The 16,192-nt window shown below is 36.4% G+C and overlaps 1 protein-coding gene across 2 annotated transcripts in view; it reads right to left on the bottom strand.

Moving 5' to 3' along the window:
• DIAPH2 (diaphanous related formin 2) overlaps positions 1-16,192 on the bottom strand; it is a 223,844-nt gene that overhangs the window by 48,536 nt on the left and 159,116 nt on the right. The gene's annotated exons all lie outside the window — the stretch shown is intronic.

Raw genomic sequence — 16,192 nt, 5'->3', positions numbered from 1 at the left:
CCAAGTTCTAAATTCACGAAAAAAAATACCGAGGAACAGGAATCTCACTTGAAGAGAAGAACATTATAAAGATATTAAAATCTACAAGATAAATCTATTGAAAAAAATAAAATCTAAATTGCAGAAACACTTTTGGAAAAAAAAAATGAAGAAACATGATTATCTTCCAGTTTACAGTGGCACGAAAGTGTTCTTATTGGAATAGGGTATACGTAACAAATGCAAGGAGTGTTAAAAAAGAAATAGAGATCTTCTGTGCTTGGTAAGCATAGCAGAGTTGTTGTTGGACTTCTCCAAATGTTCTCCTTTCTTTGTTACTGACTTGTGAAACAGGCAGTCATGAAAGAACAGGAAATACAACACAGCAGAGGTGGAGCCTTCTGGCTGAGTACAGAAAGCTTCAAGACTGCACTTGAAACAAAAAATATGATGGGGAGAATATTTGTCCAATTTAAGAGTTCTGTATCTGCTCTTTAATATTTATTTCTATTGAAAGAGTACAGAAATGAAGAGGAAGAATATGCCGCCTCCAGTTCTCTGCATTTCAGAGAAAAACAAAGTCTCTTCAAGCTAAGGAGGACCTTATTTCTCCTGCTGCCCACAACAATTCTACAAGTGAATCGTGGTGAGGAGCAGAAGGGCCACTCCAGTACAAAGTATCACAATCTGCATGCACATACTTATCTTCAACAGACAACGATGCGTTTGCTTGAACACGCTCACTCATCTTTCAAGTACCTAGTTCTACTGTTTCTGTTCACTTTCACTCAAGATCACATCACTTCGTCACCTGCATCAATACAACCACCACATTTCTGAGCTCATTTTTAGCAAGATAAACCAGAGCACTCTGTATTTCAATTTCAACCAGAGCACACTCTGTATTTCAGTTTCTGATACAATCCTTACAGAACACATCAGCTGTTAATTTGTAGATAAAAGATTAGCTGCTTTTTTTTTTTTTTTTTTTTTTTAAGAACTGCTCTGTTCAGATTTGGTCACTATTTCTCACTGGTTTTGTAATCAAAAAATTGAGTACAAGATTTCAACTGCTTCTAAACAATCCTACAAACTTAAAACATTTATATATGTAATCGACAGTGGTCCTTGTTTCTGTATTAAATGCAATCTGCTAATATCTTGGATCTGCAATTTTTTTCTTTCTTGTTTTCAGACTGCTTCTATTGAGATTAAACTATTTTTTCCACTTCTAAGTAAAAATGATGTTTTAGGAAAGAATACATCTTCATATCTTATAAACAGAATAATGAAACAGATACATCACTGAAGCAGAAGACACCCTTTTACCCAACATGCATCTGGATTCATGGCATTCCTTGTAACAACAATAAAGGTGTATACAAGAAGCTGGTAATGTATTGTGGCCTAAATTTAAAAGACCTGTCTGAAAACGTTGTATAGTTGTAGACCTAGGATGTCTGAGCATTGTTTCTAATTCTGTTTTTTTGTCATTTAGTCTACTATATTCCTCCTTAATCCTTGGAAGAAAAAAAATAAATAAATTACATTTTAAGGAAAGCTCCTACTTCCATTTAAAATAAGCTGTGCCATATTTGAATTCTGGTAGTCCAAACCCTACAAAAGTATTTTATACTTGAAAACACAAACTGTTCGAACAATATTTTCCAAATGTACTCTACCTACTATCCTTAATAGGTCCATTTATAAGTAAGCTTTTAAAAAGTCCTTAGCAGTCTAAAGTTAAGGCCATCCTATCTAAAGATGACAATTTGCAATTAAAATCCGTCGATACAGGCTTTACACATGTGTACACATATAATTCTCAGACTAACACTGCCTTATTATCAATATTTTGCAAAACCTTTTCTCTCAGATTCATGTTTAAGAATCCTCTTGCACCTTTTTCCTTTAGGAAATGTTTCGATCTCTTGGCAGCATTAGGATAATGCTCTCTGGTATACACCACTAAAAGAGGACACAACTGAAAGACAGCTAGTGGGTAAAGAATTTGCAGTAAACCTTTGCTTTTTACTCTGAGACATTTTTAAAGTTTTTCCATAGTACATGAACATCTTTGAAACAAAAGACAGGAATATTCAAGCTTGCATTGATCTTTCTGTTCTTCAGTATAAATAAACTGTAAAGAAACTGCAAGCCGTGGGAGACGTGTTTTGGGAACATGGGAAATTCCAAGACACATCAAAATTTGAACAGATTCTAGACTATTTTTGTCATGTTGCAACTATCTTCTTGGGTTTACTGACAACTCTATTCCTGACTACATGGGCCAGATAACACCTCCAGGATCTGAAGGCATTAAACAACAATTTTTTGGAGTTTTGTTGGTTGTTTTTTAGTTTTGGTTGTTTCGGGGTTTTTTAAATAAAAAATATGAAATTTTATCTCCAGTTATAGAGACTTTTTGACTTTTTAAAACTTTGTTTTCCTGAAAATACCAGAAGATTTTTCCAAGTCAGGGATGCTAGCCACACAAGAGAATGAAAATTATATTGAAGATGTTACTACTGACATCTGGAGGGCAGAATGCACTCCAAAATGAGGCACTGGACTCCCAGTAAGTGAAGAGTTACCTGTGAGTCAGTATAATAAATGTGGTGCTTTAAGAGGTTTCAAATAGAACATGAGCAATTGCTTGCTAAGAAACACAAGGTGCTTTATGTTTTGTTAGTTATGTCCCTTGCTCTATAATAATTTGTCTAATGTTAAGTTTTACTTTTATTTATGAGACCTTATTGTATTCATCCTGAAAGAAAATAATACTGCAGGTATGACAAAGCAAGCATGAAACAATCACAGGAAATTACAGAGCACTTTTTCTCAAAATTCTGCAGGAGAACAAAACCTACAAAGGATGGCATCTAATGACCTGTATCCAGAAAACTATCAGTAATAATTCAAAAACAATCTTTATATTATGTGAAGCTTCAGTGCAGAAAAAAAAGATTCAGACAATTTCAGAAAGCTCCCTGAACATTAAATGTTCCTGTGATATGCCAGCAAAGCAAAAACCCACATCATTTATGCTATTCTGGAAGACAAAAAAACCCACCCAACAGCATACAATGTATTGACGCTGTTCAGGATATTTTTACCAGGAAATCTGTACACATGTGCACTCCCTCTCACACACACCATCTCACCCCCATATGGCAAGAGATAAATGTTTCAGTGGATATTTAAATACACAGGTGCTGTTTGCAAATGTGTGGCCTTAATACCAAACGACAAGGTCAGCTACGCATTCGCACCAGTCCCTGCCTGCAGGCTCACCCAGACAGGTACCTGTCTGGTGTCTTCCTAACAGAACTTCAATGCCTGCCAATTGACAGTGCATTGAGAACAAAATGTTTTTGTTTTTCTCTCTCATGATATAATTTTATCCTCCATTATACTTTATGTGGCCAGAATTACAGAATTTTCTGCAGAACTTGGCCTTTATCTCCATACAATGAAGAGCAATTTCTCTATGGGTTTTATGTTCCATTAGATTGCTTTGTCTTTGAACGTTGCATCCATTCAACTACTTTTCTAACAATGAGAGCACTAACAGCAATGCAATTCCAGCAAACTGCTAAAAAAGCTTTTTAAAAGCTTATACATACCCCTAAATTCTCTCCTCTAACTGCTACAAAACTTTCAAATTATTTAACAATACATTTTAAAAAAATTTTAAGCACAACACAGAAATAGATCCGAACTCTGTTCACTTAGATGATATGTTGTTAATGTTTTAAAGGAAAATCATGATTGCCTTCAGTGAAGAGATATCACCTTTTTCTGAATTGTATATTCCTTAGAAAAGAAAAAAAGTATTCAAAAGGCTCCATAAACATAATTCTATCTTCCTTCAGAGTGGCTGTCCATTAGGAGAAGAAATGAAACTTTTAGTAAATCTCTCTTTAAGGTTCTCACTCTAGTAAAGAAGACTTTAAAATAAAATATGCTTTTTCCAAGTCCACCTTGTAATGAGCAGTGTTTATATGTGAAGAAATTATGAAGCATCTTTGGTATGTCTGACAAAAGTGATAAACTATTTTTCAGGAGTGAATCATCAGATATCCTTAATTATTATTTTTTTTTGTTAAGGTAATCGTTAATTAATTTCCAAATAGTTGATTCAACACCTTGCTGGATTTTAATCAGCATCCAATAATGGCGAAATTTGGTTTTGTTCTCAAATCAACTTAATTCAAACTCAATCTATGCTCTATGAAGTTATAAGGACCTTTTATGTCCTCCATCATTCCTGTAGAGCTTAAAGGTACATAATTTGACAATGTCACTCGATTACAGAATAAGAATGCTGTACCCCCATTAAAGTTGGATTATTTCTCCCTCCGCCTTTTACTGAGGAAAAATCCCAAACACATTCTCTTGCCTGTGTAGTCTGACTGACAGCTTCTATAGACTGACCTAAAGAACCTTTTAGCCCGAGAGCTTTCACACATCCCTTGAGTAAGTGGTGCACTAAAGTTTTACCTTGGGCATTCTCTCATAAGCCACCAATTATATCACTGTAGTTCCAAGGTCTCCAAAAGAACCTCACTGTAAACACTTCAGGAAGATAAGCTCCTGCAGGAACACTGTCAATAAATTTTTTTTTTTCTTCTATTCTGTTGTTTTAGAAATCTGTTCACTTTCAAATAAAAAAAAATCCTCGCAATAACTGAACATTTTCCCTATTTCAATGTGATATGTCTATTTTTCTCTGTAACTTACATTTGTAGAAAAAAATGCAGAACGGCTAACATTCCACTCCAGTAATATATTAATGGAGTTACAGGCACATAGACACTGTCACACAATTTTATATACCTGACATAATTATTTAAATAGAATCCTCTTCAACAATAGAAGAAATACCTAATGCATTAACAGAAAATGGAAGAAAAAACCACAGAAATCACACAGAAAATGAGAAGTAAACATAATATAGATCTAACGTGAAGAACTCCAGTATCTTGTTTATTTTTAGACATCCATCTGGAAGACACTATACAGTATGTATACAGTTTTTCAATAACAATATTATATGTTATATACTTCCATGAGAAGGTAAAAGAGGACAAGCTAATGCACACACTGATAAATAGACTAGTTGCAATATTCTCACAAAATCTTACAGCCTATATCACTTTTTCTTAAAAAAAAAGAAATCAGAAGTGTAATATGAAGAGATCTTCTCCTAAGAAAAAAATAGCAAATCATATCAAAGGTTATCTCCCGCAGTATGTTTTGAAGAGGACTAAACAAAATCAACTCTTTCAAGGTTGGTGTCTTGTTTTTACAAAATATAGATCATTCTAGATTTGGAATTAGAGTTACTCAAAATATATCACTATTAGAATTATTATTAACCTACATCATTGATATCTCACATCTGCTTTTATTCATCATTAAGAATAACTTCACCCTAATTGTAGAACCCTTTAAAATATAAGAGTATTCAAATTGAAACAATTTAGTAACACATTTGTGTTGCAATTAACTAGCACTGATAGTTTTTAGGATGTGACAGCAATTTTAGAACTACATGTGTTACAACGGTAACAACTCAGCGCCATTATGCGGAAGCAATAACGCGCAATAATTAGAGGAACCACCTGTGCTACAGTTTCAGAAATGCAATGAAGATACAAGGCAATGAAGTTGTGTTAAAAACATTGATTGACCAGGTCTCAATATGCTCCCTGAAATTTAAACTTGCCTGCAGCACAACAGTAGGAAATGTACTCCAACAAAGTGCATTGCCATGCAAAGTCAGACCTGTACTCCTTTAAGATCAATATATTATGAATGAATTGTCGAAGATGCTTTGGAGAAGGATCCAAAAAAGCATAGCACTTGCCAATACACAAAATACCTTCCTAAAATTATCTTCTTCAAAATTCCTAGAAGCATAAAAGCAATCGAGTTCAAGCCAAGAAGATATTACAAAACTCTACACCCCAAAATTGGTAAAATTTTCCACTTTTAATAAGCTACAAAGATCAAAGTAGGTTTTTTGGTAGCATGCCTCTAATTAACATCATCATAATAGCAAAAAATTAAGCATAGAAAAAAATAACACATATCATAAAAAGTCTTATCTATAACTCTAACAAAGACAAGTTTGCTTCCTCAGCTAAACTATTATTTTTCACAGGGAAGTTCTTCTGTTTCATGATATTTTCTGTTGTCTATCATTGACCTCCATTCTTTGATCTTGTATTTGCAATAGTACTCTCCAGTTCAGTAGCTTAATCATTCATTACAGTATGCTAAAAATACATTAAGAATTGCTCTTTTAATGAATATCTTAATAGGAACATACAGACTTGACCAGTATCATCTAACCAACAGCATATTTCCATAAGAAACCATTAATGTTTGTCTAGAAACAGTCTTCTGTGAAAATTAAGCTAAATGAGTATTACACAAGTCAGTGAACAGGAAAAATATTGAGACACAAATGTTTATAAGGGATTGATAAATATACATAAACTACTCAGCTCTCCCAAGAATTAACCTACTGGACGCTATGTAAAACAAAAACTAAAAAAAAAAGTTTCTCCCCTGTTGCTGAAACTTTGAGAAGAAAAACAGTAATACCCTCAAATTAGTCTCAGCTGACGTACCTAAGAAAGGCCTTCAGCCAGCTGCTGAAGGTCGCCATCACAAAGACATGGCTTCAGAACAGCTGGCTGTTCAGCCTACTCCTGCCTGCAATATACTCTGGACTTATGTACAGCTGTTTGCATGAAGAACAGACCCTCTAGACAGTCAAATAAAGGTTTGGGCTAGTCACAAAGTCAAACTGAATCATGGAATTCATTACAAGCTTAAAAAAAAAAAAAATAATAAGCTGCCAGAGCAAGACTGCTCTTTCGGCACTAGTGCTAGGGTATGCCAGCTTTGAAAGATGGCAGAACTACAGCATTTGTTTATTCATCTGTTAAATGATGGAAAGAAGAGTAGTGCCCACTTCCATAAAGAGTTTTCAGATTTTCAGATAAAGACAACACAATGAATACAGAGTAATACCACCAATATCCTCTTTTATACACATCGCTTGTTTGACTTCAGAATAAAACATGAGGCACTGAGCCAGGAATCCATTAGACTGCTATTAACAAACTTTCTCCCAGATAACAAGTTTAAAACATTGAGAATCCCCTGTAACTGAAAAATAAAAGACTATGGTTTCAGGACAAGAGTATTTCAGATAAAGTACTGTAAAAAAGTATGAACAAGTTGCTAGAGAAAGGGGTTAAGACAAAGATTGTACAGTACGTTCAAAATATCTTGACGTTTTGTTGGGTTTTTTTTTTGAGAATCATGCACTTGAAAAATAAAAGTATATAGAGAAGACAGTATTTCTAAAAAAAGAAGCAAAGTTGGTGGGTTACATTGTCAAGTCCATATGTACTGTCCTCCTATCCTTCTCTTGGCAGAGCTTTTCTATCATTTTTAGAAATCTTTTTAGCCTGTTTCTTCAACAGCAACTGCTGGCCTCTACCTGTCCTTCTGTCATTAGACACCCTGGCTTAGATTCTTAATTTAACCTACCATGGATTACTAAACTAAAAATATCAGTATAGTAAAAAGAGTTGTGGCAATATACAACAACTGAGATTCTAGCTACTCACACAAGGACTTAACCACCTAACTACTAACATTGTCTACTGCTAGGATGACATCAGTGCTTTGTAACTAAACACTATTATTTTGGGTATGCTGAGCAGAGGATCTCATTTTCTCCTGATAAGGCAACAAGAAAAATCAGAATTTCTGTGATTCGTTCTGTTACGCCATAACCAGTAGGGTGAATGTTGTCTTTGTAGAAAGTAAACTAATTAAAATGTTACAGCCAAGATGACAAGCACTAGGAAAAAACATGGGACAGCCTCTCTGTGCTGAGGTTAGAGGACTGTCAATTCTACACTACATGTCTAAAACAGGATGGAACACCTCTATCTGCAAAATAACCATTTTGACCTAATGTCAATTAAATTTATATACCAAGTCATACACAGCAACAATGACTTTCATCTCTTTCCTTTATTTTAGGTTCATTATGTATATATAAAAATATTAAAGCTAATGTGCATTACTTCAGTAAACAGTACTGTGGTAGAAAATTTTTCAAATAGAAGTGTTCCACAAGAAATGCAAGATAAGTGTTTGTGCTGACAAAGAAAATTCAAATGTCTAAAAGAAAATGGAGTTAGCCTTGCGTGTCATTCATCACTACTTATGTAGCTGGTAAATTAATGCATGAATATCCATTGTCTGTGGGTAAAAGTCGTTCCTCTAACTTCAGCTACTGCATACAGATGTAGCCAAAACTCAGTTATCCTCTAGAAGTGGAGGCCTTAACATCTAGCAAGACACACCTCATTAAAACAGAACAGTTTTCAGATTCAGTGTGAATTCAGTAAAAAAAAAAATAATTTAAAAATTCAGAACTATGGGTGACTTCCAAATCACAGAAAATTCTACCGTGTGAATTTGGCAGCCTCCTTCTGGATTATGCTTTTTGAGAGGCTGATTACTATGAAGAATTCTCTAGTTCTCAGAAAAGCCTTGTTTTAATTCTAAAAAAAAAATCTATTTCACAACGTCAGACATTCAAAAAGGCTTCTGGAATTCTAAAGGCTTTTAAAAGCTTCAGAAGCAAATGTGCCAAGTCAACTCCCAGAAAAAGAAACTCTAAAACTCTATAGCTGTTCTGGGTACCTGCAAAGCCCTGTGATGAAGTGACTGGCACAGTGCTGCAACTGGCTGGCATAAGCTCAGATCTTATGTGATGCAATTTACAAATGTCACAAGGCTGGAGAATAATCTCAGTACTTCCATGTAATTCTCATCATCATTAATGGGCAATGTGTTTTTACTTCAAAGGGAAACAGGCATTCTAGTACGTCTTAGAGTCACAAAAAATTGGAACTTATATATTTTGTGATCTTCGGATAACTGATGAGTAAAGTAACAATGGTGTTGACTTTTTAAAACACTAAAACTTGAAAAACATTCTAATACTTTCAGTGTAAAATTTTACGTAAGGCTTTTCCAGAAGAACTTACAAGAAATATTTTCTTATACTATGCTGAAATGTATTTTGAAGCACTTATACCAATAAAAGCACGGGGCACATAACCTGCCGTAGCCTATGTAAGTTATTAAATGCTTTAGATGAATGACAAACTCAGATGCAAATACTAACAATTATACAGAATCATCTTTTTGAAGGACATTTTTCAGAATGTGTATATGATTTTCCGATTTCATGGCATATTTTCATTTATTCAGGTAAAATTCCTGCCTCAGGAAAAAAAAAAAAAAAACTTAATGGCAAGAAACAAGTTAGAATTAGGTAAAGTAGCAGCAATACATACAAATTCTAGAGTTCACAACAACACTTCTCTAAGTCTGTCTAGCTTACCACACATTCGTAAGGATTTTGCACGGTCTATCTCAACATGTGAACAATCTCATGCATACCAAGATGAGAAAATCAATTTGAAAGAAAAATCAATCTTCAACACTTGCACCAGAGAAGGGTAATTACTACAATAACACAGGTGAAAACAATTATTCAAACATGCACAATTCTTGAACTTTTGTCTTGATTATGAGGTGTTTTCAGAGCTTCTTCATTCCCTGCATGCTGAAGGGTGTTGTCCATCTAAAAACCTGGAGAATCCTGTCTAAGTAAGCTGGAGGCTAAAGTTTGCTTTAGTTCCCTTTTCACCACCACTCCTTCAGCCTGCTTGTAAGTAGAATCCCTTGGAAATGCTAAGCAAAACCTTTGTATAATACAGCTGTTGCTTTCATGCTGAACCACCAGAATAATGTATTATCTAATAATACTCCTTAGTTACAAAAATCATAAGCCAAAATGCATACACAGTAAAAACAGATTACACCACAAATAGCTATTTTTAAACAGCTTTGGGCCTGTTTATGGAGCTCTCTGGACTAAAGCAATTTGCTAAGACTCTATTTGAATGGTACCATCAATACATTTTCCTTATACAGCTCATCTTTAATATTTAGAAATAAAAGCAAACTTAAATCTCACAATCATGCCTTGACGGCAAAACCAGTAGATTTATTATTGGTGATCTTTGTTTAGCTCTTGCTATCATAGTTGTGATAATTCTGTGCACTTAGATCATACGTGTAAGTCTCATTAGTCCATGATTCCTGACTGTAAGCAAAAAGCCTCCATTATATAACTTCTGCAGCAAACATGCTTTTAAATACTCAGCTTCTCAAAGTAAAATAACAAAAAATTACGGGATGCTAGCTGAACATAACAATACGACTATTAGTTCTTTAGCATGGAATGTTTAAAAAGATGACCAAATACATATTATATCTTAAATCTTGAGACTAGCATTTTTATAGTCCATTGTGGATATTTCTATCTTCATAATAGACACTTAATGATGAAGACAATGGCACACTGTTCAACTGAAAGACAGCCCACAAGGCCACTCAAACACCGTAATAGCTGAGTACAAATCATGATCTATTAAAACTGCACCTACCACCTTTTTGGATTTAAACACTGATAAATCTTCTCATCAACTCACAGACTGATGTAAGCATGTCAAAAATCAGGTTATTTATAACACTGCCACATACAAAAGATTCATGATGCTTTCAGTAAAGCAGATAAGCTTTGACTGAAGATTTTTATCTGAATCTGTTTTAGATAAATAAGGATTGTGCACCCAGAAACCTAACTTTCATGACTTTATTTAATATAATCAATGCAAACGTAAATATAGAAGTCAGTCTTTAATTTTAAGAATAGATATGTGTTCAAGCAGAAGACACAAAATTCCTAAAACTATAACTTTTTTATCAGAATTCTGATGAACTTCAATATAAAATACGCACATAGTTTTGGTTTTTGTTTGTTTGTTTTTAAAGTATGTTTTAAATTAAAGGAAGTGTCTGAACGTCATTTGAAAATGATCAAAAGTCATTAAAAAGTAGTTATTCCATTGCCTCAACTCCTTTTTTATTTTACAGAAGTTAAACAAGTGGTGGCAGCACTTCAGATGGCTTGCATAAAAGAGTCAAATTAGATGTTGAAATTGAACAAGGAAGGTTCATTCTTGCTCTCTCAAGGTGTATTGCTATTATAGAAATAGTAATGACAGTTGTCATGGTCTGATGCGGAGGGGGTGGGGGTTCTGGTGGCAGGAAAGGGGTTTTGCTCCCTGCGACCTCCCCGGTTTTGGAACCAGGTTAGGCTTAGTTCTGGCCACCAGGTCAGACTGCCATCCCCCTCGGGATTGAGCCAATAGGGCGCCTCTGCGAATTGCCCTATTTAAGTCAGGACAAGGGAACCGGAAAAGGTGCTTCGCCCAGGATCGACCAGAGAAGGGAGGAGGGCACTGCCCCCGCTCCCTGGCTCCCGGCTGGGCGGCTGCCTGCGTCGGGCCGGCGCCGCCCACGGAGAATGGCGGCGGCGGAGCCAGCTGGGGAACTCGGGGGCACCCCACTCCCGGGGTGCCCACTGGGCTGAGTTCACCTGGAGAGGACTGAGACCTGAGAGAAACAGCCGCATCGACAGCAGGTCAGTGAGGATGGAGCGGGAGGAGGTGTGCCGGAGCCGAGTTTCCCCTGCGGCTGATGGTGAGACAGCAGGCGGCCCCCCTGCAACCAGGACGGCCTCGGTGGAGCAGAGACCCACTCGCAGCCCGTGGGGAGAAGATGCCTGAGCCCGAGGATGGTCGTGTTGGGGTGCACGACACGGCAGAGAGGCATCTGGAGTCTGCGTGACGACCCACGCCGGAGCGAGTGGCTACAGCTCCCTAAGTACCCGAGACTGTGGTAAAGCCCACACCGGAGCAATCTGTGGGGAGGATTGTTTCCAGTGGGCTGGACTCACGCTGGAGAAGTTTGTGGATTTTTCCTCGTGGGTAGGGGATCCACTGGAGCAGGGGAAAAGGGTGTAAGGACTCCTTCTCCTTTAAGAAAGAAGCAGCAGTAACAGCACGGAATGAACTGACCTGCACTCCCCCAGTCCCTGCCCCCTGTGCTGCTGGGGGGAGGAGGTAGAGCCGGGAGGAAAAGGAAAGGTGGGGGGGGGGAAGGTGTCGGTTTTAAGATCTGGTTTTGTTTCTTTCTGTCCTCTCGAGTAACCGGTTTTGTTTCTCTTTGTCCTTCTAAGTAACCATTAATAAATTGTTTTGCTTTTAAGAAAGCCCTGTCTTTTTTGCCCAGGACCATGGTTGGTGGGTGCTCCCTCTGTTCTCGTCTCATCCCTCAGTCCCTTTATTATATTTTTTTTCTCCTCTCCACTTTACTGGAGAAGGAGAGACTGTGTGAGTTTTAGTTTCTAGATCAGCCTAAAACCACGACAACAGTGTAGCAATTCTCAATAAAATCAAATCCAGAAGTTGCTAAATTGTTCCTACTATGCATCTCACTATACTGATTTGATTTTGATGCATGGATTAAAAAATAACCCAAAACATGTACTAACAGACCGCATTAAATAATTGATATTCTTCACACTGCAATCTAAAGCAGAAAGAACCTGCTTACAGCTAGGTTTTCCCAGTAGTGAAAGACTATAGAAATAATAGCACATATTACTATTGCAGTTGCAGTAATTTGGATATATAGGAGAGGGCATTAGTTATTAACGTTTCTGAAAATATTAAACTTAAATTCCATGGCAAAAAATTTAGCAGCTTAACAGAAAAAACTCTAACTGAATAGTTAGCTCTGTGCAGAAATTTGCTTAAACTAATATTAGAGAGAAAATATTCCTGAATCAGTCTTTTGTAATAATATCATACCCTGAGGCCAGAAAAAAGGTCAGGGATAATTGGTGCAATAGCAGTGCTGGAAACATATTTTTAAACTGGTACCCTGTGATGAATGCCACCTAACACCATTCTTTATTATACTCTCATTCCAATACTAGCAAACTTGCAAAAAGCAAGTATATTTTTGGAAGAGGAAGCAACATTTCTAGAAACTGATTTCTAATTATTATTTTATAGCCTCTATAAGCAAAGCAATCTAATGAAAGGACAAACTCTATACTTAAAATGCAGTAGCTAGAAACAATAAAGATACAGCAATAAGCTTAGGAGAGAGAAACCACACATGGAAAAGTCTACATAAAAAAGAACACATAAGAGTACAATGAAATGAAAAACTGAGGGAGGAGGACAAGAATCTTTTATTATTACTTCCATGACCTGACAACAAAAAAATTTTTACTGGAAAAGTCTAGTTATAATGCCATCCATTGAAGTGTAGCTTTTCATTTACAAGCGTAGCAAACAATCAAAACCAATGCAGTTAAGGATATTTCAAATTAGTTTTACTTTTCCAAACCTGTCTGTACATTTCACCAACATTGTTTTGCCTAGTAAGAAAACTGCAGTATCAAGTAGTTCCCCTGCACAGGACGGCCATTCTAGACGAACAGAGCACCATTCCCTTCCTATCTCCCTCTCTTAACCAGTCTGTCTCTTATTCTTTTAATATTTTAAAGATATGACCACGTGAGCACAAACACGTTACAAAGTACACCACTGACCTCTGTAAAAACGGCTAATTTAACAGGTGTCTGTGGCAGAATAACATTCTTCTGAGGTTGGTGTAGGCCTATAGTAATTGTTAGTATAAGTTATCCAAATGAAATGATCCTTCTTGGGTCCAACCTACTCGCCTAAAGCCTAAAAGTGAACACATGCCATTGTAGAGGTTTTCCTTCTGGCAAGTTGTGGAGTTTCTTTCCTTTTCAGCCAAACTGATCAAGAATGCCACTAGTAGCAACGCTATAGTTTGCTCCTTTGAGTTAAATTGGAAGAAAATACAACAGAAGTCAAGTTTTCATGGTCTACTTGTTGTAACCATTGAGAGGGTTATAACCTTCTCTAGTTTATATTTTCAATCTGAGTAGGTGCAAAAAGAATAAGCAAATTTGCAGCAAGACATAATCTAGAGCACATGAAAATGTACACAAGTGAACTTACTGTATTGCTCACCATTTTTGGGGGGCATTTTCTTGTTTGTGGTTTAGTAGTTTGTTTTAGTTTGAGGCTTTCTGTAGTGGCTACCTGTTACCAAGTAATTAATAAAACTGCAAAGTAAACAAGCAAAAGTTGTTTTTTCTCCTCACTAGATTTAAACTACCAGCCACAACTGACACCGAAAAATTAAATTGGTGTCCAAACCAGCAGAAAACAACAATTTTTCTTCTCAGACCACGGCGGCTACCAAGACAAGTTCAAGCTCAAAACTTTGCTGTACAAGTCTAACTTTCAAAATTGCAGCATCTATTCCCCCCCCCCAGGTATGTTAAGAATACATGCTGATTACAGAGACAGTGCAGCAAGTTATCAATAATGCACAGAAAACTCCCACATTGTGCACCGTGTACAGACAGTACGATTTGCCATATGCTTTCCAATCGCAATCAAATGACCCAGCAAGCCCAGAAATCCCCCAATCTCCTCCTTCCATAGCTTTTATTTACTTTTTCTTCCTTCCACTGAATCATGGGAGGCATGGAGTTAACAGTTTACTAAAAATCCCACTGGATGGATTTCTCCAGAACAGAGTCTATTGGTGGTACCAATGAGAAAATTGTCATTGTCCCCGCCATTTTTTAAGGAGAGAGATGGAAGTTTGTAAACACGGTCTCTCCTTTTTTAATGGTATATTTCACTGTTTAGAAATGTCATAACCATATTTTAAAGTGTCTTCTGGTTCCTAGACAAGTTACTGACTACATGTCATGTATGTTCCTAAATCACATGAGGAAGTTTACGTAATAGCGTAAATCAGATACTTGACTGGGACTAACATTTATTGCCTCTTGTCTAAATTTTTAGCTACCCCTGAAAACTTTACATAATGGTCTTATCCACTTATGAGATGACCTACAGTTGGCCAGAATTTGGAAATGCTTTACCTAGACCTCTTCTTCACAGTAAGTTCCCCAAAGTCAGTAAACTCCTTAAATTTAAAGGCCAGACCTCACTAGAACATCAACTGACACAATGAAATTGCAAACACACAGAAGTCAAAGTGACTATATGAAACAGAAGACAAATAAAAGGGATTTTTAATTAGCTCTGGCCCCTATTGTTGTAGAGGAGTCACTGGTTTTGGACCTGGGTTCAGTCATCTCCTTGTCTTTCTCAGTTGCAGCAGATTTTGCACAATCTCCTCTGGTCCCTGGGAAGCTTTTCTTTGTCACCACTGGGTGACAAATCTCTCCTCACGCCACAACACAGAGAGACCATCTCTCACATTGATATTTCTCAAGATATGGAAAAAACCCACATTTTGATCGAAGAGTTCTTTCAATTCTGATCTGAGAGCAGAAACAAGCTCTGAATTAAGAATGATACTGGAACTCTAGTAGAATTCATTGCTTAGTATGAACAAATTATGTAACTTATTTTTTCCATAAGATCGACGTGAAGCAAATTAAAAGTAATTACATTCCATTTTTGCTAGCTAGATGAAAGAGGATAGTAGAACTTGCCTTTACTCTTCAGTTCCTCTCAAAAAAACCCAATCAGCCAACATGAATCTGATTTTAGCTCATTGAGGATTAAGTAGGTAAACATGCTTATTTACAAAATAAAATGACTTCATTTTGCCAAACCTGTAGCAGCACATATCTAACATAAGCTTTTGATTTTATGCCAAATACCTATAATTTTTCAACTGTAAATTTTTAAGACTGTATTTTTTGCTCTAAGACTTTTTTAAATGAAAAATTGCAAAATACAGTATACTACTATGACCTTTGATGAAAAGTAAACGCAGTTCTCAAACTTCATGCAACTGGCATATCACAAGCAGAGGAGCTGTCTCTCAAGAAAGTGAAGCTACTTGATTGCAATTTGACTTTATGACTACATACACTATAACTTCCAACCAAACCACAACATATCTAAGACCACTGCTTGGAAAAGACTATCAGCTATATGCCCAAACTATATGCATTTTTCACAGTGCCACCTACAATAAATTAATTATACTTATGGTTTTGAAGACTAAGATAAGCATACTTTGTGAAGCCATGTTTTAAATGCCATTTCAAACACGACAGGAACCCTTATCATATCTTAGAGCACAGAGTTATCCAAAGATAGCGCTATCAAGTTAAAAATTCGTGACCAGAAAGAGCATGCTGAGTTTCCACAGCAGC

The sequence above is a fragment of the Tauraco erythrolophus genome, chromosome 13 (assembly GCF_009769465.1).
Source record: "Tauraco erythrolophus isolate bTauEry1 chromosome 13, bTauEry1.pri, whole genome shotgun sequence".
NCBI lineage: Eukaryota > Metazoa > Chordata > Aves > Musophagiformes > Musophagidae > Tauraco > Tauraco erythrolophus.
The sequence above is the reverse complement of the archived record's forward strand: the minus strand, read 5'-3'. Positions and strand labels throughout refer to the sequence as shown.